Source organism: Schistosoma haematobium, chromosome 1 (genome assembly GCF_000699445.3).
Source record: "Schistosoma haematobium chromosome 1, whole genome shotgun sequence".
Lineage (NCBI taxonomy): Eukaryota > Metazoa > Platyhelminthes > Trematoda > Strigeidida > Schistosomatidae > Schistosoma > Schistosoma haematobium.
The window spans coordinates 54,720,167-54,746,368 of record NC_067196.1 but is presented as its reverse complement, the minus strand read 5'-3'; the positions used below and the strand labels follow the sequence as shown (position 1 = coordinate 54,746,368).

Sequence of the window (26,202 nt, the reverse complement as noted above, 5' to 3'; positions counted from 1 at the left end):
GCTGAAATACATTCGATACTTGACCACTGTTATTTACTACTTTATAGATATGAGTAACCCACACCACATATTGACCTTTACTAAAATCACTAAAATAAGTTTGATCTCCTAAAATGTTCAATCAGAACTACATGGATTTTGAGATGGTCGAGAAGATTTATAGCTCAGGTGGATGATTCTGATGAAGTTTTATTCTCTAAGCTGAATGGTTTGGTCATAGAGCTTTCATCGTTCTTCTGAACAACATCATCAGCACAAATTTCGAATTTGTGCTCTACGACCAAACCATTCAGCTCAGAGAATAAAACTCCACCAAAAAAACTACAGGAATTTCATTAAAACAATCAATATTATCAATCACTTTTGTATCAATATACATTTAAAACATTCTAGAAATTCTAAATTATTTTTTCATGTTTTCTATTAGTAAAATTATAAACTATTTCCATCTTGCATAAATTTACTAAAATACAAAAAAAAAAAATTAAATGATAGTTTAATTGAATCTAACATTTTTGTTCGAGTAATTTCATATAAAACTTGTTTATAAACGTGATCAAAGGGAGAATAACAAAATTAGCGACAAAATAAATTTATTTACTTTGTAAATCTTCTATAGCTTCACGATAGCTTAGAAAAAATAGTAGTTGTTATGCAAAAACTGTGTACGTGTAGTGAACAGGAACACCAGTGAGGACAATCAAATGTATCTGACACAAAATTACAGGACTTGTTAATAAAATCTAACAGTCATAAAGTAAATGCTTAATTTACAAAATGTCCACCAATTGTCTCAAAATGACTCAGATTTCATTGTTCTTGTATTTTCATACAAATTGCATCCTGTTTCCATTCATTACTGTTTGATCTTCTTGTCTCTCTGCTGCCAGACTTTCTGTTCACGACTAACATCATATACTACTTATGTCAATATAAGTAGCACACACCACATACGTACTTTGTATTATATTGACAAAGATTAATAAAAAAGATAATAAATAATGTAAGAATTATAATGTTCTAGTGTTTTTAAAATTGAAAGATATGCACTTTCTTTAAAATGATTATAATATGACTGAATATAGTTTACTCAACTGTAACCAGAAACCATCAATAGGATTATTTCCTAAACATTGCCCAGTTATATTGACTATGATCAATGTATCCTTAAACATTATGACAACCATTTCTAACATTGAAAATATTGTTCATTAATTGTATTTATTAGTTAGTTACTAACTTTATTAAGTTTTTGTATCTGAATAGTATAGATTAAATAAATGTATAAAAAGGAAAGATTGTCAAATGATAACCATCTCAATTCTCTTAATAGAATAGCATATTAAAGAAAAAAAATAACAGAAGCAATTAATTTACGTCACTACAGTGAATATGAATGATATTTAATTATAAATGAGCCAACTAATTTATTTGTTACCATAAGAAAAAAAACCATATCAGAAGATTTAATTTATGCATCGATACCATATGTACCATTAGACAAATATATCATTAAGAATAGATCTTTATCTGATAGCTAAAGAAATTACCCCCTTGATTACTAGGAAAGTAGATCACATTAAAAGAGAGAATTTATTATTCTTTTTTTAAAATTTAATTAAAGGGAAATTTTAAGATAACTTTTTTTCTTTATAAATCACAACTTTTAATACTGATATCTGTAATAGAATATTACTTAAAGATGAAGTTGACTAAAATATGTATTTAGAAAGTAAAGTTACAAACGATCTAATAGATTGAAATCTAGTCCTTTGTATACAAATTAAAGTTTGATGCGTATTTAAGATGAAAAAAATTCAGTTTGAATGGTTAAAGTCAATTTGGCTGATGTGAATCAAGTAACAAAGAAGTTAAAACAAACAACGAAAACTATTTTTAGGAAAGTTATTTCATTTAATACAAAGTTTATAAAATACTAAGAATTATCTTTGTACCTAATTTATTCTAAAAAATCATAAGCTTTCGTCTGATATATGGTTCACTGACATACTCTTTTCTGTTCCAAAGCTTTTGCCATTTTAACGTAATCTTTGGTACTCTATTTTCCTACCATAATGCCTAGTATGGATATAAGTGTCTTTTCTTAACTGGTTTTGCACTATGACCATGTTAGTCATTTATTTATTCATGTATCTTTTTGCATTAATCTGAATCGGGACTGAGTTGGAGATGGAAATTCGGAATCAGGAATAAATCGAGTAGTGTTCCAATTGACTCTTCTCCCACTTGCTTGTTAACGAATCAGGGATAGAATAGTTGTCGTTTCTCTACACAAGGCAGTTACTTTCACTTTGAACTCACGCTTTTCTAGCCTCAAAGTTAAACCAATTAGCCTGTCGTATGAAGGCGTTAATCTAGATTTATGACAACTTATCTTCTGTTTACTAGTAGATAGTCATATCATGGATATAACATTCACCATAATCCTTAGTGTTGTAGTGAACGTGAATTTATGTAACGAAGACTAATTTGTTGTTTAATGCACAAAAACACAGTAGTTTAGTAAAATGTGAAATCATACATCAAATAAATGATTTACACATCTTTGAATTACCCCTTACAAGCTTCATTGCACTTTCATTCTTGTTGTTATCTGGATTGCTTCTCCTTCTCTTTTCTCTTCATCTTAATTTTTCGAAATTTCTACTTGCAGACATTCCACTTTCGACTAGTTTTATATGCTACTTATGTTTGCAAATATAAGTAACATACACCAAAGTATTTTTTTTGCATGTGAAGTGATAAATTTGAAGACATTTGGGCTTAACTTTCGAAATGATATCGCTTTTCACAAGAGGAAAAGTAGATGATGTGATATCTATATTTCAAAGTTAATCAATAAAACTAGGTAGTCAATCTTTTTCTTTACCTATTTAAGATGTTTATACGTTACGAAGACTATTACTTTGGATAATACAATGAGAAGACGAAGATTATCAGAACTATAAATGTTTTGAATTATATCGTTATTCTATTTTTTATTTGTCATAATACATTTTAATTAATAAACATTGTATTTTTTTTATACGATATACACATAGTATATTACGTAACGAAGATACTTTCATATACATGCGTTAAATGTAAACAAAAATAATTTCATGAAATTGTAGTTATTGTGAATAGATCAATCATGTTATCCTTAACAGGTTTTAATGTCAAAATAAATTACAAGTACAATAAATTTTTACTTCAAAATAGAAAACAAAATTGTTGTCAGCTTAAGTCATTCATTTTTTAACTTAAAATAGGGTAGATATTACTTTGAAATGACAAATAATTTAAATACATATGAATGAAAATGGAATAAATTATTTTTCGGGGAAGGGTTTTATGGATATTATGGTAATTTAATAGGTTGTGGGTTTAAATCTCACGACATAGAATCGTGGATGCATACAGCTGAGAAGTCTTATACTTTAAGGTGATCCATGATGGTTTAGCTTCAATTAACTCATGAATTCAAAGATTATTTTTCACTTTAAATTTATCAAACTTTGTTTTGTTTTTTATAAATACAATGTTAACCTCGATTTTTCTCTTCACGGCTGTACCTAAACAATATCAGTATGTATTAATTGTGATCAAACCATCATTAATAAACTTCCTCTGTAAACTGCCTTTTTATGTGAAAAGTCTAGCCATTTGCAATTACATTTGATGATAGTAAATGATTTCTAAGAAAAGTAAAAAATACAGACAATAAAAACAAAATTCGTCTTTAATGCATTCTTTTCTATGGAATTTACAACCTATTTGTCCATTAAGCAGTATTCTTAATTGTTTCATAATGTTATGTATGTAATTATGTATGTATGTATGTCCAAGACATAAAGATACAGTTATTTATTGTAATTTAATAGTTGAATTCATGAGTCAATTGAAGCTAGAGCATCATGAGATACCTGGAAGCACTGGACGACCGTTTCATCCTAGTATGTAGCTCCTCGACAGTGCGCACTCACGATCCTATCTCGCAAGATTTGAACCGAAGACCTATCGGTCTTGCGCACGAACACTTAACTTCTAAACCACTGAGCCGTCATCCAACAATGTTAATATCTAACTTCAACCCATTACTTATCAACTTATGTCATAGTGTCTTTGAAGTCTAATTTTAAAAAATGATATGAATTATCTGTCACTTAAACTGTGATGTGCTACTTAAATTGACATAAGTAGTATATAACGCGTTATATATAATATAATGTCCGACAGAAGAAGATTGAAAAACTCAAGAAAGGAAGGACAGGAACAGAAAGTAATTGGTATAGAAATACAGTAACAACGAATTATGAGATAATTAATGGACATTTTGCAAATTAAATATTAAAGTATGATCTTTCTGTTTTACCATGTAACTCTGTAATTTTGTACTAATTACAATCGCTTGTCCTCACCTATATTCTCCTTCACTACAAATCTTCAAAAAAAAATCATCATTACAAGTTAAACATTTCAATTAATAGACTCGTTAATTATGTTAACAAATTTCTAAATTCATTTAGTTTACTTTCATTTAACCCTTTTTTTTAATGAATCATACAAATGAGAAATAACTAAATTATATTACATTCCATTATACACTTTGATAAGAAAGTTTCTTTTTTAAAACAAAACTATACCACTCAATAATAAAATGAATCTAATAATGTAATGTATACTCTCTTTTCTTTTTTTCTTCCTATTTTAATGTATTTAAATGAAATGAAATTTATAATTTCATTTCTAAATGATGATTATTAAGTAAAGATAGAAATTATATAAAGATATAAGTATAATATTCAATATAATATACAATTGTTAAGATGATCTTATAAATCTTTTATGGTATTACCTTTAACTGAAATAGATTAATGAGGCAATTTTGTAAATAAAAGTTTAGTTTACAACATTCAAATGTATGGGATTGTATAATTCAATCAGTCAGTTAGTTACAGTGTAGGACAAGGCACATATATGCATCAGTCCAAGTTGTCATACTGCATTAGCACAACATGATGAACATCTAATTCATAGAAGTAGTTATTTTAATGGTGGTAATATATAAAAGAAAGATGGTGGTGGTAAATTTTATAAATAAATTATATATTATCATTTTTAATGCATTTTACCTAGGAAATAACTAATTTCGTTTTTTTTTCTTCTTGGCAATACTCTTATTCAATTCTGTATTCTTATAAAGTTTAAATGGAATAACTTCAGTGAAATATTATATTACTAGGAATTTGGATTAATGTCAATATTTAGAAAAAAACTGATTTTTACTTTGATTCATGACAATTAAAAAAAATCCCTCTCGGTTTGCCAAAATTCTAAAGTTTATATTCAATTGTGAACAGCGGAATTCAACCGAGTTGGTTATAAGATAGTAGCTCATTGAAGACAATGGTGGACGATGGCACAAATTCGTGGATTAGTTGAAAAAAGACATTAACAATGTTAAATGCCGGTTCAACGATTAAGAGGTTAAGCGTTCGTGCGCGAAACTGATAGCTTCTGAGTTCGAATCATGCAGGGCGAGGTCGTGGATGCGCACTTATGACGAGCTACATACTATGATGAAACGGCCGTCCAGTACTTTCAAGTTTTCCATAGTCGTCTAGCTTCAATTAACTCATAAAATCAATTACTAAATTACTATAATATTCCCAAAACCCCCATCTGATTATATACAGTAGTTGGGTTTGTTAATATGTTGAACATAGAACTAAATATTTTTAGAGTATATTACTTGTCTAACACTTTAATTATGATTTTTAAAAGTTCATAGACCTTAATATGACCTTTAAATAAATAACATTGGAATTCGCACAATTTTAGAAAGAAAAATCATTCATTTTAAACGTGAATAATACTGAATTCAACCATCGGTTATTACAAAATATTGAAATATATTCATTCTCATTTGTTATGTACCCATTTATATTATTAATTTACTATTATACTAAACTGAATAAACAATGTTTAAAGTGTAATTGTATAGATAAATGATTTGACTAAACAAATAGTTAGACGAATGTATTTAGAGATGATGGAGATTTGTAGCTCAGGTGGGTGATTTTGATGGAGTTTTGTTCTCTGAGCTGGATGGTTTGGTCGTGGAGCTTTCATAGGAAAAAAAATCAAACCAATGCGAGACATAACCAAAACAAAGGAGTTAAAAATCACAAAGTTAAGGTCAATAAGAACCAATCAACGTTGAGGTATACAGGCCAAGCTGTGAAACGCATGTGAAGAAATTCGAACACTTCACTTCTATCTGAAGTTTGTGCTGACGGTGTCGTTCAGAAGAACGATGAAAGTTCAACGACCAAACCATCTAGCTCATAGGACAAAACTCCATCGAATATATTTAGTTTTGTATTATTTTTTCAAAATCTAAAATTAACAGTCGAACAAATTAGATTGTAATTAAATGACTTTAGATTATATTGTTAATTTATTGCATAATTGTTCAAAATTCTACTCATAAAATACATTGTTACTTGTACTATTGTTATTAGTGAAAGTTTTAACCTTTTATTTAATTTTAGAAAGTAAATAATAAGCTTTGGATCATAACGGACTGCATTTAAGCTAAACTCAATGATCATTGATGTTCATGGATGAAATATTTCTACTAGCAAACTAACAAATCATCAAAAATAATATAAAGTAGATACATTTTGAATCAATGTGAAGTCGTGATATATAAACTGAAGTTCAATCATTTTGTGTTACCTTTAACTCTATCACACATTTGACATTCATCACTACTCAATGATTAATCGATTATAAATATATTCCAGCTTAACAGAAGATTAGTTGTCACTCGAATAGCTCTGTGGTAACGTGTTTGACCGTGAATCCAGGTAATATGGAATCGTATACGCCGGAGAACATCAGTTCCTTCAAGATTATAGGTACATTTAGCTTACGAATGTCGAATAGCACAAAACTAAGGTTCAGGGTTTCCTGTTGACTACCCCTTACAACTACCTTACATCTCAACATAGTGCATGCCCTGCTAGCCACATAGACCAGTGGTTATTTTACACATCGATCGACAGAATCCGATTGGCACTTGAAAAAAATTGGCATATATGATATTAGCTACTACTTAGTGATCATAAATTATAAAACTAGTTCATTCGTTTAATTTTAAGATTTTCAACTATAACATCTTATCTCCTCGTTTACTAGGCTATTTAAAATGAATATTTTACAAATGTAAGATAAATATTCTTATGGAAAAATACTCATACCTGCTTTTAAGTAGAGAGAATTATTAAGCAAACACCTTGAACTCTGACTAACATATATGAAATGTAAAATTCCTTAAAATCATGTAATAATCATTTATGTAAATGCTAAATATTTTAATACAATAGAGAGTAAAATATCGCTAAGACAAAATCCATACAAACAGCATCAAACTGAAAAAATATGAAAAGATACTTATAATAATAAAAGTCTTGACAAGTCTAAGCAATGGTTGATTATGTTTGACATGAAATATTAAGTTTAACTTTCATATAACTAATGTTTTATAAATTTATTATTATTTTATCATAACATTCACCTTAAGATGCATGAGTTCATATACATAGATCACTTTTTTTACTGAAAACCTAGGAACAAAGTATCGAAATTAAACTAGTAAGCTTGTGTTCAATTAGATAACATCAATTAATAATTTATTATATTTCACCTTCTGTTCCCAATCATATTTATAGATATACAGATCAGTTTACTAATAATTATCTGCATTCTATTCAGAACAAAATATTCCTTCAACTAGCAAACGTCTGAATAGATGACATTACTAGGTCATCACTGACAAGAAGATTAATTACACAAACAATTGTGCAAAGCTGGAGACTGTAATCATAACAATTATTAAACTAGAGATATGATTACGCTATATAAACAAAATGATCATCCTTATTAAAAACAATCTACTAAAATTCATCTACATCTTCACTGGAAATAGTATCAAATAAAAACTACCGTTTTTGTTTAACACATGGTTCAACAAAACCAGTATGATAAAACTATGTTATATAAAGAATCAATCTATATTAATTGAATACTCAGTTATAACAAATAATAACTCTGTTGTAGTGAACTTGAACACAACAATCGGGGACACTCGAATATATTTGAATACAAAATTACAGAATATCTTAGTAAAATCTGAGAACTATGCAGTAAATACTTAATTTACTTCATTGTTCTTTTGTTTCTACATCAAAAATTTTTTGTTCTCATTTTTTTAATCTTTCATCTTCTTAATCTTCTACCTTCAGATATTTCATTTTCAGTGAATAATATATACTACTTATATCTATCAATATCAGTAGCATTTACCATACTATAACGAACAATGGAATCTGTATATGAACATCGTTTCAACTAAAGTGAAAATAAATTCATTGAATAACAAAAACTAAATAAAATAAACTAATCTCTTTCATGATTTTTTTTCTTTATCATAAATTTTAACTAAAATAAAACTTCTATGACAAGTTAGTTAGTTTTTCTTTTTAGGTTTTTTCTCCTTTTTTTATAATATTCACACTTTTTGTTACCATCACATTATAGTTTCCAAGTGGATTTTTTTCTCCTTCATTGTATCACTGTCAATAATACAAAAAAATTTTTTTTGTTTAAAGAAAAAAACAATTAATTTTATTAAACAATAAGATAATACGCTGATTTATTTATTTATTTATTATTACTATTTGAGTGAAATTGTATTCATTTCTGACATACTACTATTACTATACTACTGAAATGTTTTATTCTTAAAGTGAAGAGAATAAAACTTTTATTTGTTTGCTTGTTTGTTTTTTTTGCATGGATTATAAAATTAGTAAATTTTTCTGTATGTCATTATTATCATAAATACATTTTTGTTTTGTTTTGTTGTTAGGGAAAAAAATAATAATCAAAGAAATGACACTTTATTCACAAGATTTTGACAGTTTGTGTCTAATTCATAATATCACATATTCAATAATTCATTGTTCATAAATCTCATACATAATACCAGTTTCTGTGCTGTTTAGTTTGTTTTTTAAACATCTTTTATCTAGTTTATAAGGCGAAAATGTGTTTGAATGAATTGGAGTAAATTATGCAACTATAATAATAATGATATTAATGATAATAATAATAAAGATTTACATGAGTGAAATAAATAGTACCTGGGATAATGAATGAAGCTAACAGTCTTTTTTTTAAACTCTGATATTGTTGGTTTTAACTTAATCTGGTCAGACACTAATTGTCTTCTATGTTTTGTTTATTAGTTATTTAAAAGATATGTTTACAAAGAAATCTTACAATCAGTTTGTGAACTATTATGGGTATATAGTTTATGAATAATATGAGGCTAACAGCTTATGAACCGGTATTTAGATAAAATAATGGAAGTCGCATTTTTTAAATGTATGGGAACAGATTTGAACCGAAAATAACTACAAACTACACTAGAATTGGTCATTATCAAAATAATGTACATTTTTATTTGTTATTATTAATAAATGAATGGGACTCAAATACATCGCATGCAAAACGGTTATTCACCACAGCTAATGGATGAAAGTTGTGGATCGACTGAAGTCAGACGTGTATATCATGGAATATTAGTTCAATGGTCTAGTGCTTGAGCGTTTGCTTGAGAGACAAAAGATTCTGAATCCCATTTCCGGAAGCATAGGAGTGGTTGCGTGTTTCTGAGAAATAACATACTGGTGCAGTGAATGAGAACATAGTCGGAGAAAACCAAATGTACTTCAATACAACATTACACAATATCATAGTAAACTCTGAGAACCATATAGTAAATACATCAATTGTAAAAATATCCATCAATTGTCTCAGACTTTGTTCTTCCTTTGTTTCCATACTAGTCACTTTCTGTTCTCATTCACTTCTAAATTTTCTCAACCTTCTGCCGCCAGGCATTCTACTTTAGATCGATGATACATACTACTTATATCTGTCGACATCAGTAACACGCACCACACTAGTACGATATGGCCGTACAGTGCTTTCAGGTTTTCAATGGTGATCTAGCTGTAATCGGTTTGTAATCTGAACTATAAAAATAACAGTTCCTAAACCATCTTTATGTATTATCTTAGAACAGTAAGAAGTGTACATGAAAAACAATATCATACTAATAAATTCCAAAACTGTTAATGCCTTTAAAAATTACTTTAAAATAAACTATTTACATAATGTTTATTGAAATACAATGATTGCGATACAATTCCTCGTATTCATAACCCTTCTTATAATTTAAATGGATTAGTCCATTTTGTGAATTTGATAACATAATGCAAAGACTGAGTTGATTTGAAATGTGATATATATGCTAAAAACTTTCGGAATAACCTGGTCAAAAATATACTCGGCCTATTAATCTCTAATCCATTAGATGGCCCACTATACTAACGATAATTCCCTATTCTTTTCATACTATATTGATTTCTTTTCTCTCTTTTATTTAGAATTATCACCTAATATTCATTTGACTATTTATTCAATTGACTTTTATTGATTTTTACTAACGCTTCAAAAAGCCATTCCCAGAAAAGTTGTACCTATTCAATTACATTTATGTGTTGATTTGTTTTGTCTGTTGAACATGCCAAAACCTATGTCATTAAGACAAATATTTTGATGATGCTTGATTTTTAGTTGAGATTTTAGATGACTTATGCGGTATATCGATCCAACGAAATTAAATTATCTTTGAGTGTAGTATCTTACTAAAAGTGTAGAATATGCAAAACAATTATTCATCAAGCCCTGATCTTGATTTACATTTTAATTATAAATAAGTTGAAGGGTAGTTATTTCAAGAACGTCCTGGTTACATGATCTTCTTGTGCATAGTATCAATCGACTAAATATCTTTAATTACACAGTAAAACAGCAGTTTTACGAATGTTATTTAAATCCCAATACTCAATATAGCCAAACATTCTCGCATATTGAACTATCAAAAGCTGAATGGTAACATGATTGGCATGAAGAATCTACCCTAAGAAATATAATAACTGGAATTTTAAAAAAATATTTAAGACTATCAAAACGATCGTTTTACACAATACTCTGAAAGTAGAACAAATCGGCATTGATATATGAAAATGATTATCTATCATCATGAAAATAGTTATGTGACATCATTATACCGCTTATTGATATTGCTGAAAAGTCTTTGGTTATGATTTTCAGAGATTCTTTGACATTTAACCAAAGTCTGATAACATAAACGATTGTTTTAAAAGCATTAGTACTCTTTTATACATTAAACTAAAAAAATCTTATTTTGGTAACTAACAATCATACGTAATACATCAGATTAACTCTTACTACTACTACTACTACTACTACTACTACTACTACTCCACCTAAGTATATTCATTTATTTGTGAAATAAACAAAAAAACATTGTTTGCTGTTTGAGGACGCCTGTCTATATAAACAGGATATTGTTTATTGGATTGTTATTACATATTTATATTAATTATCCTTTTCCTCAGAAAAACATTTCATATAGACATATGCCAACCATATATTACTAATTAGTTCTGGATACAATATAATTAAATATTTTCATTAAAATGACATAGTACAACCTTTATGTAACAGAATACTTTAAGTGAATAGTCAAGTTATTAATTATACTTATTTATATAATAAAATAGTATCTATGGTAAGATATTGTTAATCAATTAATTTTAGAAATATTTCATGGACATAAGAGTACTAACGACTGAAAAACTCTGTTCATTTGAGTATGAATATAGTGAATAAACATTCTCCTATATTTAACTATCAATATAATAATATAATGTAATGTAATAAAGAAAACTTTAGCAAAACAGTTATATAATTCAAGCTGTTAAACATTAAGGTAATCTAATAAAATAACACGTTGTATGAATTTATCAATATAGGATTGTGAAAATTGTGGTGTTTTATTGAAATCACGTACTGATCTGAGTTAAACAACCATTGAAAACCTGGAATCAGTGAATCACCGTTTCGTTTTAGTATGAGACTCAGGAGCATGGATTAATCACCTTATATTCAAAAATTAAACCTAGTACCTTTAGTTTCATGAGTGCATACTTAAACTCTAGACCTCTATACTGCGATTTGGTGGTGTAGAATTTTTTCATTTTAACATGTTTATTTCAATACTAGAGGAAAGTGTTTACAATATACAACTTCCTAATAGTAAGAAATCTTATTTATCTTATTTATCAGATATAATTAGATTTTGAAACCCAGTTGTAATATAACAAATACAATTAGCACTGATATCTTCTAGTCAGAATAAATTGTTGCTTGATTTTTGCCTTTTCAACTAATTATTTTAAAACTTTAAACTTTACTCTATTGACCCAATTCTCTATCTCATTGATCTCTAAGACTTTTGAGCAAAGTAGGTGATGAATATGGTTGATCCAAGAAATTTTATGTAATTCAACAGTATACTTACTGTTACTCTTCTATAGAGACGAAGGAAAAAATAAAAATACTTCACCAACTCAATAGCTGAGTGCATTGCTTGTTACTAAGTAAAATGAGTGGTAATAAGTGTGAACAAAACCTTGTCTTATATTCCAACACGAAGTAATCTATCAGTGTGTTTCAGAAACATACTTCAGAATTTGTATTAATAATTTTATGATCACATAATGTAAACTCCTAATGTTATAAATTCCATACATCAATTGGTTTGAAATGATATTCTGATTTTTAACTAAATCAGTAACATTTCATATTAACTTGTTTCTGAATGTATCATCTTGTGTAAATAAACGCAGAACAAAACTAATGTGATTGCTTTTAGTCATCATTGGTTAGATGTTTTTTTCAACACAATCTTCACTTACGGCTATGAGATAAAATATACGTATTCTGTAGTTCAATTTGTAATGAGTTCCCGTAAAAGCATAAGACTATTATAAAAAACTAACTGCATGATGCAAATTATTCATATCCTATAGATTATTTTAACATCCGGATACACCACATAGTAGTTATTTCTAACCAAACCCATTTGCATGTAATGCACTTTGATTCATCTTCAAGAATCTATTGAATATTTAGTAAGTATACGTTTTTTGTACCAGCTCTTAAAAAGTTTATCGTTCAATAGAAACGATGGTTTATTAAAATAACAGATTTTATGGTGAGACTATAATTTATGGACAATCTTTGAACGAATCTTATGTAACCATGAGAAATATCAACAGTCAATATAAAGTAAAAATATATTATACAAAACTAAAGAATTAAAGTGGATGCACTTCTTATACATGGTTCAAAAGCTTGCCAAGGTTTGAAAGAGGTTCGACGGTTTTTAAATCGCAACGCATACGGTAGAAGAACTCATCCATATTGCTCCATAATAGTCGGCCTCTTGAGCCGTGATAAGGTCGTAAATAATCCTTCAGTCTCGAACACATAGCTTCAATATTGTTAGTGTGCACTCCGATTGTAGGGTCCACAGAATGGTTCTTGTGGACAATGATGTGATGCACATAACCAAGTCTACGCAAGCATCTGTACGCTGTCCAATCATTTGTATGTATTGTAGTGCCTGGCCGCATATATTGCCGTATAACTCGTATTATTGTCGTTGCCTGTCAGTTTCTAACCCTTCGGATGTGTTCCTTTTGTGTTGACCTGTCGTAAATTCCAAAGACCTGAGAGGTATATTTATGGGAGTGCTACTTAGCCAGACTTCTTTAATAATACGTCCTCTGTTAAATTTCCGCTTTCTGACTACTGTTTCGTCTATTTCAACGATACGCCCAACTCCGAACGATTCCTGTAAACTTGTCCTTTTTATTGCATATATACCTCTACAATACTCATACCACTGAACATCCGAAGCTTCAGTGACGTTTGCAAATGATTCAGTTAGTATTACTGGTGCTTTTATTATCCGATTCGCAACAACTATCATGATTTACATGAGTCTCAATCGGCATCGAGCGAAGAAAGTCCCTGTTCTAGCAGACTTCTTCCTTCAACATAAATGACATCAAAAGACAATCTCATCAAGGTAGTCTGCACATAGTACAGCAGTCCTTTGACTACCGCAGTGACAAATAAAGGAACTTCTTAGTAATCCTATTTGTTGTAACCGCTCAATTATCACGTCTTCTCTAAAATCCGTTGTAAACCGATCATACGTGAGCGTCAAGTAATGAAATTGGTGTCGTGACCTTGAAATCCCTCAAGCGCTTCTGATTGGTTCGTCCATAAATTGTAGTCTCATCCATAATTCTTATCTACTTATATCCGGTGTAACTTGTGAGTTCTTTAGCATGATGAGCTATGAGAGACCTTTATTTATTCTAATATTATATCTTAGATCGACTATGTCATTGTTTTATTTTTCTAATACTGTTGTCAAGTTAATCATGTCAATGAAAGGCATTTGACATTTACCTTGACGTTTGTGCTTGTTTAAATTCAAATTTTCACTATAGCTTGCTTCAATAATCACTAATGTCAATGAGAGAATGGTAATATGTTGTCATAGTAACATAATTTATTATTTTTACATATTATATCCGAAAATTGCAAAATGCAACTATCTAATATAAAATTCCAATACATACAATACTAAGGCATGTTCACTTGTTTTCATGCATGTATATATTTTGACTTCATATTGGTTAAAACATATGACATTATGTAATCAGTTGTTGAGATATATATCCTGAAAACAGTATTGATTCATCTATTGTATTTCTTTTACATTAGTAAATGTTAGATTAACAATATGACATATTTATTCCAATAATAATATTAGGATATATTCTTCAGTGAATATTTTGATTATTCTATTTTTCCTAACCAAAATCAATGAAATAATAAATTATGGATCTTTACTCCTAATTATCCAGTGTTTGATGAATGAATTGAAGAGAAGTTGATAATCTATTCTATAATATTCAATTATGATTAATTATTCACTAATCAGTTTCATTAGTAACTCATAAAATATTATATTACGTAATGTAATAGTTTTATAAAGAAAAATAGGCGACCTGCTTAAGCATCTGGGCTACCTGTTCCTGCCATCTAGATATTTCAACAAGTTATTTATTTTTGTTTGTTTTAATATATCATTATGTCTATTAGTCGCATAACCTATCCTGGTGCATTTCTGAAAAGTGTACAACTTTTCGTTGTCAAAGTTACAAAAAGCCCAACAAGAGATAATGTGGTCGCTGGCAATATGCAACGAAAAGAATATACATTATTCAAATGTTCATTTACTGGACTGCTAACATCTAACTGGCGATCACTCAATATTTATTGTCAGAATCGACCAAGAATTAAGAAACGGGAACTTGTTGAAATACTTTGTGCTGAGAATTCTATATTGTACCAAAAATATAATATTGAATAAAGCTTATAATAACAACAATAATAATAATACAACATGCAAATCTAGGAGGTATATGCTTTATAGTATGTGTTCCGCTAAAATTCAAAGAAACATCAAAAAAGAGCGATATATTTAGATTATTCATATTCGTATTGTTTAAGTCATCTGCAAAGATTACTACAAGCGACTAAAATTTATGTGTTAGTAATGGTTTTCATCATCATTTGACATGAACTGAAGGAACATTGTAATCTAGAGTTTATTAGGCATTTATTTTAGTTTCGGTTCATACTTTTTGAGACTGTCCATCTGCTTGAAATTCTACAAAAGAATATGATGATATTAAACACAGATGAAAATTTGATGATCCTAGTTTTTAACATCAGCTAGTTCGTGATATGACATATTGTTCACCGTATCACTATTTAGTGAATAAATCATCAACTTTTGTCTTGGTTAACCGTACTAGTTACGATATATTAATGGATTTAAGTAGTTGGATTCTGAAATACATAAAAACTTTTGTACTCAAAAACGGGTTATGTGATTTTTCCACCATAGTTCATCTCAAACTTCCAACAATCTCAATTGATAATAAAAAAATCGTTTAATCTCTTATCATCATTAAACATATGTGATTTCATAATGTCATTGATCTTACGTATTTACCAACATTTAATTTGATAGCTTTCACCAAACTTATATTTTTTTATAATCGATTCAACATAATGCAAAGTATACTATTAAATCTAGGCACGATATACAGTTATAAAATAAGTTAATTCCAATGTTTGATTAAGAATAGTTTCACAGAAAGAAAACAATTCTAGATTGTCATTGGAAAGTGACAATTTGCTGAATACTTTATTTCACATAAACTTTTTTAATCTTCTACTAAAAAAAAACAAACTAGATGAAACCTTATTGAATCTTATTAAGACGATGCTCCTTTTATGAAGATTGTAAATTGAATTGTAATTGTATCAACAATATTTAAATAATCAGTATAGGGGTTGTGGAGTATTTAATTGAGATCATGAACCGACTGATGTTAGATCACCATTGAAAACCTGCAAGCACTGGACATCCATTTCGTCCTACTATGAAACTCCGCAACAGTGCGCCTCCATTATCCCGATCTCGGGATTCAAACCCAGAGCCTTCAGTCTCGCGCGCGTACGCTTAACCTCTTAACCACTGAGTCGGCATACAACGGTGTTGATGTATAACCTTAATCAATCCACGAAATTGCGCGACCATCTTTTATTGTACTGTGGTAGATAACTGTCACTACCCAACACGGATTAGCACCACTGGCCACAGCTTCTCACTGGAACTCCGAGGATTCCCACATGAAGCTAGTCAATGGTGAGCACATGGTTATAGAACAACACCGTTGTATGCCAACTCAACGGTTTAGAGGTTAAACGTACGCGCGCAAGACTAAAGGCTCTGGGTTCGAATCCCGCGGGCGGGATCATGGATTCGCATTGCTGATGAGTCCCACAATAAGACCACACGGCAGTCCAGTACTTTCAGGTTTTCAATGGTGTTCTAACATCAATCGGTTCATGATCTCAATCGAAAATATTTGAATAAAACAACACATTGATTAATAATGTGAAAAATTGATGTTATTCCATGGCTCTGTTAAAGTAACACTCACTAAATACTTATTTCTATATGAACAATCTTAATGAATAAATTCAAATATGAAGTTTATCAATTATCAAATTGTCGCGAAACAATGAACTATATTTAGTTCATAGACGAGATACAAATTTCATCAAAAGATAAAGTCTAACAGAAAAAGTATGATTATACTTAGTGTATTTAGTATTTTAACGTAATTACTTTATCCCGATAATGATTTTCAAATATTTATTGTTGTTTTCTTTTCTAATCTAATCTAAACATGTGACTTTTATAGTTTGTAAATCAAGTAAATCATATTATCAAGTGTTATGATGTATAAATATTTCAGTTTATTAAATCCTTCCCTCATACAGTTACCCTCTGAAACATCTCTTACTGAAATCGCTTTATATTTATGAAAATGATTATTACATCAACAAGTGTTTACTCATTCAAGGTTCAAATCCCAGTATAAATGATTAACAATGAGATTCAAATATATCTAGTTGACAAGTCCCAAATCAAATGAAACATACATTCTAAATTATACTGTTAATCATTATTCAACTTTATTAAAAATATCTTTGTTTTGTTCATCTCTTTTTGAATAATTTAATGATATTCAAAGGATATTATTTCCCTAATTATCTTCTATTAATGCATTAACTTGATTTGAACTAATTGTTCTATCAGTTTAATTATAAATAATGAAATATTGATTGATTCTTTGTTGTTTATGTCCTTACGTCATTCTTTCGTCAAGAATGAAAAAAATGGCGGTATTGTTAATTATAATATTTTGATACACAATCAATCAACGACTGTCATAAAAGAAAAAAGAAAATTGTAAATAGAATTTTCTCAAATTTTCAAGATCTTTAAAAAGTACATTTCAAATAAATGATCTACTGTGATTTGCATATATCACTTTACTTGAAGCGTTTCAATACTCAGTAGACGAATAACATTCTATTATGATCACAGTATTTTTGAACATTATTATAATTATTCATAACACAATGATATAATATCAAAAGTTTTAAAGGTAAATTCTCTAATGAAATAGTCAGTTCGTATATTTTTAGTATCGAATTAAATAAAGCATTTAGGAAAATCGGGAATCAATATTTAAATAGTGTATCGTTGTGATTTGTCAAAGTAAAGATTAGATATTGTGAGGTTTTATAAAATCACCAACTAACACATGGACTACAACTAACTAACTACAGGTTATGGCTGTTAGCAATCGCTCAAGAGAGTTTCACGTCAACATAGTTTAAATTATGGTTTTCTGTTTTTGTTTTCAGTGTACTAAATAAACAATAAATCTAAATTATTTGAGCTTAGTATTAAGCCGAATATCCGTAATCAGTGTCTAGAATAAAGTGCAAATCCCAATGAGACGAAGACAATCACAGGTTTTATCCTTGACAGGTTTGTAACAAAATTGACTTTAGCTTTATTAAAAATTTTCAACCAGTTATTTAAATGTTTTCATCTAATTGGCTGTAAGCTGTTGATGAATTGATTATCATGATTAATTAAGTGGACTATTTGAATGAAAACATTTACTCAAATTAACACGTACAATCTGTTTTCTATATTTACCTCAAATATATATCTAATAATATAAGGTGTTTATGGCAATTATACACGTATAATAGTAAATGTATTACTCATATATTCTGAATGTTCATTACATTAAAAATAAAGTTTAAGCTTTAAAAATTAACTCCAGTATTAATGAACTAAAAAATTTTGTTCAATTAAACCTTTTTTTTCATTTGTTTTACCTTAAAGGCACGTTAAAAGTCTATGTACTTTTAGTGATTTCCCAAGTGAAAACTTGCATTAAAACTTGTATTATAACTAAAAAACATTATGCAACATTAGAATTTATGTATAACATCACAAGATGTCAGGAAATGTAATAAAAAAAATAGTATAAGTTAAGGGTAGAGTTTAGTAATCCTTAATGTATAGATAGTAACTTTAGGGAATTCAAAATGCATACTTATTCTTACTTACATACTTACTTACGCCTGTTACTCCTCGCGAAGGAGCATAGGCCGCTAACCAGCATTCTCCATTCAACCCTGTCCTGGGCAATCCTTTCGAGCTTCTTCCAGTCATTATTCATCCTTTTCATGTCTGATTCTATTTCCCAACGTAATGTGTTCTTTGGCCATACTTTTTTCCACTTCCCTTCGCGAGCCCAAGTTAGGGCTTGCCTCGTGATGTAGTTTGATGATTTGCGTAATGTATGTCCTATCCATTTCCATCGTCTGTTCCTAATCTCCTCTTCAGCTGGAAGTTGGTTTGTTCTCTCCCATAGTACGCTGTTGCTGATGGTATCCGGTCAATGGATGTTGAGTATCTTGTGTAGACAACCATTTATAAATACTTGTACCTTCTTGATGGTGGTTGTTGTAGTTCTCCAAGTTTCAGCTCCGTACAGTAGAACTGCCTCGACGTTCGTATTGAAGATTGTGACTTTGATATTGGCTGAAAGTTGTTTTGAATTCCAAATGTTCTTCAATTGTAGGAATGCGGCCCTTGTTTTACCGATCCTCACCTTTACGTCTGCATCTGAACCTCCTTGTTCATCGATGATGCTTCCCAGGTATGTGAAGGATTCTAGATCTTCCAGAGTTTCGCCATCAAGAGTGATTGGATTGTTGTTCTCCGCTTTGCATTTGAGGACCTTGGTTTTCCCCTTGTGTATTTTGAGGCCTACTGATGTAGAGACTGCTGCTACATTGGCTATCTTTATCTGCATTTGTTCGTGTGTATGCGATAGGAGGGCTAGGTCATCTGTGAAGTCCAAATCGTCTAATTGATTCTGAGCTGTCCATTGTACTCCGTATTTTCCTTCAGATGTCGAGGTCCTCATAATCCAGTCGACCACCAGAAGAAAGAGGAAGGGAGAGAGTAGACAGCCTTGTCTGACTCTGGTCCTTACTTGGAATGCATCTGTCAGCTGTCCTCCATGCACTACTTTGCACTGTAGTCCGTCGTATGAGTTCCGGATAATATTGACAATCTTCTCGGGAACTCCGTAGTGTCGAAGAATTTTCCATAACGTTCTCCTATCTACATTGTCAAATGCCTTTTCATAATCAATGAAGTTGATGTATAGTGACGAGTTTCACTCAACTGATTGTTCTACGATGATCCGTAGTGTCACAATTTGGTTTGCGTACGACCGATCCTTACGAAATCCAGATTGTTGATCTCGAAGTTGGGCGTCTACCGAGTCTTTCATCCGGTTCAGCACCCACTCTGTTACTTATTCTACTAAAATGTAATATGTTTACAATAGATTATGATAAGAAATGCGATGAATAAAAAGAGCATAGTTGATAAGAATGTCTTTTCTTGTTTTCTCCTTAACTAACTATCATTAATTCTTTCCTCGATCAATAAAATTATTATAGACAATATTAATATAATGTTCCGTTGTATCATTACCAAGGTTTAACTTGATAATTTCGAATGAGTTAAGTATTGGGTAGATTGTTATAAATAATAATAATAATAATAATAATATATTTGTAATATCCCAATCAGTAAAAAAAATTTTCTGACGTTTCGTGACTCAGTGTAAGCCACTTCTTTAGAGAATAAATAGCCAAATAAAAAATTAATCCAAGTTTAAATAGTACAAGAGATTAATTTTGATTTAGTTACTTATTCTTTGAAGAAGTGGCTTACATTAAGTCACTAAACATCAGAAAATCTTATTTTTCTACTCATTCAGATATTACAACTATATTAATTTATTTATAATGTTCTATTGATAGGAAATTGAATTGTATTCTCACTGATCATACTATACCATCTAAAATTTGTAATTCATAAGATTATTTTTTTGGAATTCACATGGACAATTATATGAATGAAGATAATTAATTAGAAACATTAACACCGACAATATTATGTATGTAATCCACACAAACATTAAATGAATACTTAGTCTTTATTGATGAATACAATGTAAACACCAACACCAACAATAACAAATAACATTTATCATTATTTGACCTAATTCTATCATATTGACAATTCTATCAGTAATACATGTTATGCCATAAATTGAATCGTTTTTATTCATTATTACCTTTATAATTATAATTTTTTTTAAATATTTCATTGGAATCAGATCAAAAACTATTTGTGTAATATAGAGAATATGCAAATTATAGTTATTTTAGACAACATGCCAAATTCAATAAACAATGAGAAGCTATTGAATGAACAATACATTCATGTTATGAAACAATCAAAATAAACAAAACAATAAGAATTTGTTCAAGATGTGACCATGACTAAGTCTATTAGAAAAAATAGTCTATTTCTAAAGTATCATTTTCTATTACATAAGAAATAACCAATTAATATTAAGAAATGATTTTAGATAGTTCTATTAAGATATGAATGGGAAAATGTGTCTAGACCACTTATTTTGTTTTTCTAATTTATATCGTATTCAGCATGTGATAGATAGTTTCATTTCATAGAAAATGTTCATTACATTAAATGTTATGTATGGTATTCATAAGTTAAGCATGCCACTTTCTCCTTTAGTCTTATACAAATAGACGTTTTACAGATAAGAATGTTTATTTTACATCAAATTTAGTTTATTAATCAATTTATTGTTCACTAAGAAGTTTCACCTGATTGTTCATCTTTGTACAAACAAAATACGTATTTCTAACCAGTTAAAGAAAATTTGCAAAAAATAAAGGTATATGCCATATACTGTTTTCAATAATAATTTCTATGGTTTTGTAATAAGTCCATCCAACTACTGTATTATTTATCTGCTCATTGTAATTTAGACACTTGATCCACCATGTAATTTTCTGTGTAAGTCTGATTGAGCACATGTCAATTTGTAATCTATTCTCCCATTGGTTGTAATACACAGACAATAATTTATCCATACTTGATTAACACTCAAAACTATATATATATATATGGATTTTTAACACCCACACACACATACTCTTGGTTTCACTATGTGCTTGCTTCCTGTACGCTTGCGGATTATACCAATCTTTAACAATAAACTATTTCTATAACTGGTGTTTAGGCTTTTGAATAATCTCGAGTAATCAATATGCAATACATTGCCAGTCTAGAAGAGTCCATATTTAATCTAATGAGAATATAATAAATAGAGCTGTTGTTTAAAAAATAAAACAAAATAGATTAATGTAAAAGGAGGAAGATCAATATTTCATTTGGTAGCATAAATTGTTAATTACAATGACAGAAAATGAATTATTTCTTAAATAGTGGAGAAGATTTGTAGGTCAGATGGATGATTTCGATGGAGTTTTATTCTCTCCAGCTGGAGAAAAAGCAAACAAAATAAACAACTTGTTGGTAAGATGAAAAATTCATTTACTCTTTTATTACATATATTAGCAAATATGTGGTGTTACTGACTAGAAAATAGGTTATCGTGTTGTTAAGCAAGTACATTGATAAATAATGCAAATAAAATATACATAAATAGCATTTGTAGGAAGTTACTCAATGATTAAAATTATAAAAAACTAGGTTTATTAAACATTCAACAATTAAGTTATATATAATCAGAGAGGCGAGATTATAATTTATGGATCAACCAATCAGATTTGGAATAAAAGGTCTTGGACTTTGGCGCGAAATTCACTCATTCATTCGTTCAAATAGAGTTCGGGATGAAAACCATAAATCTAAATCTTAACCTTTGTCATCAACTGTAAATCATTGTCTTTATTCATCAAACTGCTGTGTAAACTTTATTTAGCTCTATTAAGTAGGTAGATACTTTCAAGGTCACTTTGGTGTCAAAGGTCGTTCATAAATTATAGTCTCACCTTCAGAGTGGTTATGTGGAGATTGTAGTAATTTAATAATTGAATTCATTAGTCAATTGAAGCTAAACCACTACGAAAAACCTGGTAGCACTTAAGACAATAATGAACGGTGGAGCAGTTTCATGGATTGGTTGAAGTTAGACATTAACACCATTGGATACCGGCTCAATGGTCTAAGGTATAAGCGTTCGCGCACGACTTATAGGTCCTGGGTTCGAATCTTGCGCAGCGGGATCGTGGATATGCACTACTGAGGAATCCCATACTAGGACGAAACGGTCATCTGAGTTTTCCATGATGATCTAGCTTTAATTGAATCATGAATTCAATTATTAATTCACATATATTAAAATAGTTATAATCATAAAATAAACTCACTGAATTCTTTTGTGATTTGATTTGTTATAAATAATAAAAAGAAATATTCAATGTATCATTAGAAATACAAATCCACTATTATTATTATTATTATTATTATTATTATTATTAAGGCTAATGTAGTGTATTAATGATGCATTAGATAATTTACATGTATGAATAGTGAATATGGAATAACAGTGTTGAACGTTTTATTAAATTTACATAATAATAATAATAATAATAATAAATTTATCAAATATAAATGTTAATGTACAATGTTTGTATAAATATATTACATGAGTAAGATGTTTTATTATTATTGGTACAATTTATTTAGTACAAAAATGCATGCTACTGGTTAGATATTATCTTATTTCATGATTGGACAATCATGCCTATATATATATATATGGAGGGAGAGAGAGAGATGTAAATAAGCGAAAGTGATAAGAGACAGTATATCTGTTGGCATTTTACTCTAAAATCTGTAAACCAATCATCAACTTATGACCATATAGAAATTTGATATTCATTTAAAAAATATCCACATATTAATTTATATTTAGTTCGTACTTAATTAGATGGTCAGATATTTTTATTTATAAATTCAGATTTCAGAATTTAGATTATCTTATCAATATTGTCAGTGTTTTATATATAACCATTAACAACTGATATATTATTTACGTTATATGAGATTACTTTGTGACAGTTAATGAACACTGTTATATACCGACTCAGTGGTCTATAGATTAAGCGTTTGCATGCGAGATCGTGTGTATGAGTTGCTGAGGAGTTCCATACTAGGACGAGACGGTTGTTCAGTACTTCCAGGTTTTCAATGGTGATTCAACATCGATCCATTCATGATATTAATCTAACAAAAGAAATATTAGAAATGCTTCCAGTTATGCTTCAAACCGTATAAAGTATACAAATCCTTTTAAAAATGACATCAAGATAATCTTGTACTTATCGCTAAACGTTTAACTTCATTTTAAGCAAATCAAATGTATACACTGTTATGGTGGATATATTTTAGATAGATATGATTTTTGTGTTGCTTTATACAAGGTACAATTTAACCCAATATTTTAATATCATCTAAATGAAATGATATTTCACAGATTGAAATCATGAGTCAATTGAAGTTAGACCACCATGGAAAACCTGGAAGCACTAGACGGCCGTTTCGTCCCAGTATAGGACTCCTCAGCAGTGCACATCCACGATCCAACACCCCGTGAGATTCGAACTCAGGACCTATCAGCCTCATACCAGGCGCTTAACCAACTATACCACTGAGCCGGCATCCCATGGTGTTAATGTCTTAATTCAACCAATCCATGAAGTTGTGCCACCATGCACCATTGTCTTCAGTGAGTTGATATCTCACAACAGACCTGGTTGAACTTCACTGGTAACGGCTTCTCACTAGAACTCCAGGAGCGTCACTTGAAGTCAGTCACTAGTGAGCAGATGCTTATTATCAGAAGGGGAATGATATTCGCTCATATTATCATTTGTCTACTGATTATTCGTAACTATTCTAGTTACCTAAATTCATTTGCGATCAAATATATATGTTTATAAATGTTCTAGTTTTCGTTTCACTCTAAAATGAGAACATTAAACAATGAATATAACAAGTAACAGCTCTACAATTTTGAAATGTTACTTTATTAATGTGAATTTTCTGATAAATCATTTACCTTATACCATGATATTGTTATATATTATTTTATGCTATCTTCTATTTATAAGAACTGTCATATTATCTTTACATTCCTCCATCGTTTTAACATGAATCATGACAATGACATCAATCATATACATGTATGTTCAAATGCATTTAATTTAACCACAACAATTACAATCATTTTGAGCTATTCATTGATATTGCATGTTAATTATGAGATTTGAACCATATGAACTAATCGACCTACCATTTAGCAAATTCTAACATCATACGTATATACATTATCGTATTCAGGGATAAATGTACTAATCATTATTTTGTTCATAGACGATTAAAACAATCAAGTTTCATTATTAAATTGTTAATAAAGTATTGTAAATGTTTTACTACTATCGTTTGTAGTCATATTACAGTAGCCAATTCCAAGTTTTGAAATCACCATAATTTTTTTGTTTTAACAAAGATCTTCACCTGGAGTCCCTCCGCGGGCTACTACCGGTCCCAAGCCCGGATAAAGTAGGAGGGTTTGGCATGGGGTTAGCGTCCCCATCCCGTAGAAAACTAACTCGCTAAAAAACGCTAACCAGAAAAAATTATTCAAACCATTTTAACTCTGCCCTGGGAGTCAGAAGGTCTTCATTTAGAACAACTATGACGCCTCATGATGAAAGCCGAATTCCTTCGGAAGTTACGAGGCCGATGCCCCTTCTGACAACCAGAGCAACCATTTATTTAGGTACATGAAATGTTCGTACAATGTGGGACACCGGGAAAGCCTTCCAAATTGCCGCAGAAATGAGGAGTTACAACTTAGAGGTGCTTGGGATCAGTGAAACACATCGGACGCAAGTTGGACAACAACGACTAACTACAGGAGAGCTCTTGTTATACTCCGACCATGAAGAAGAAAATGCACCACATACACAAGGAGTTGCATTGATGCTGTCCAAACAAGCACAAAATGCACTTATAGGATGGGAATCTCATGGACCAAGGATCATCAAAGCCTCCTTCAAAACAAAGAAAGAGGGCATCTCAATGAACATCATCCAATGCTATGCGCCTACCAACGACTACAATGAAGACGCTAAAGATCAATTCTACGACAAGTTGTAGTCAATCGTCGAGACGTGCCCAACAAAGGACCTGACCATTCTGGTGGGAGATTTCAATGCCAACGTTGGAATGGACAACAG

At 29.8% G+C, this 26,202-nt stretch overlaps 1 protein-coding gene across 1 annotated transcript in view; it reads right to left on the bottom strand.

Moving 5' to 3' along the window:
• Positions 1-23,524, bottom strand: part of DOP2R (Dopamine D2-like receptor) — a 59,413-nt gene extending 35,889 nt beyond the window's left edge. The window contains exon 1 of the mRNA XM_051209091.1: positions 23,326-23,524. The gene's annotated coding sequence lies outside the window, so the exon portion shown is untranslated. The remainder of the gene's footprint in view (positions 1-23,325) is intronic.
• Between the last annotated feature and the right edge of the window lie 2,678 nt (positions 23,525-26,202).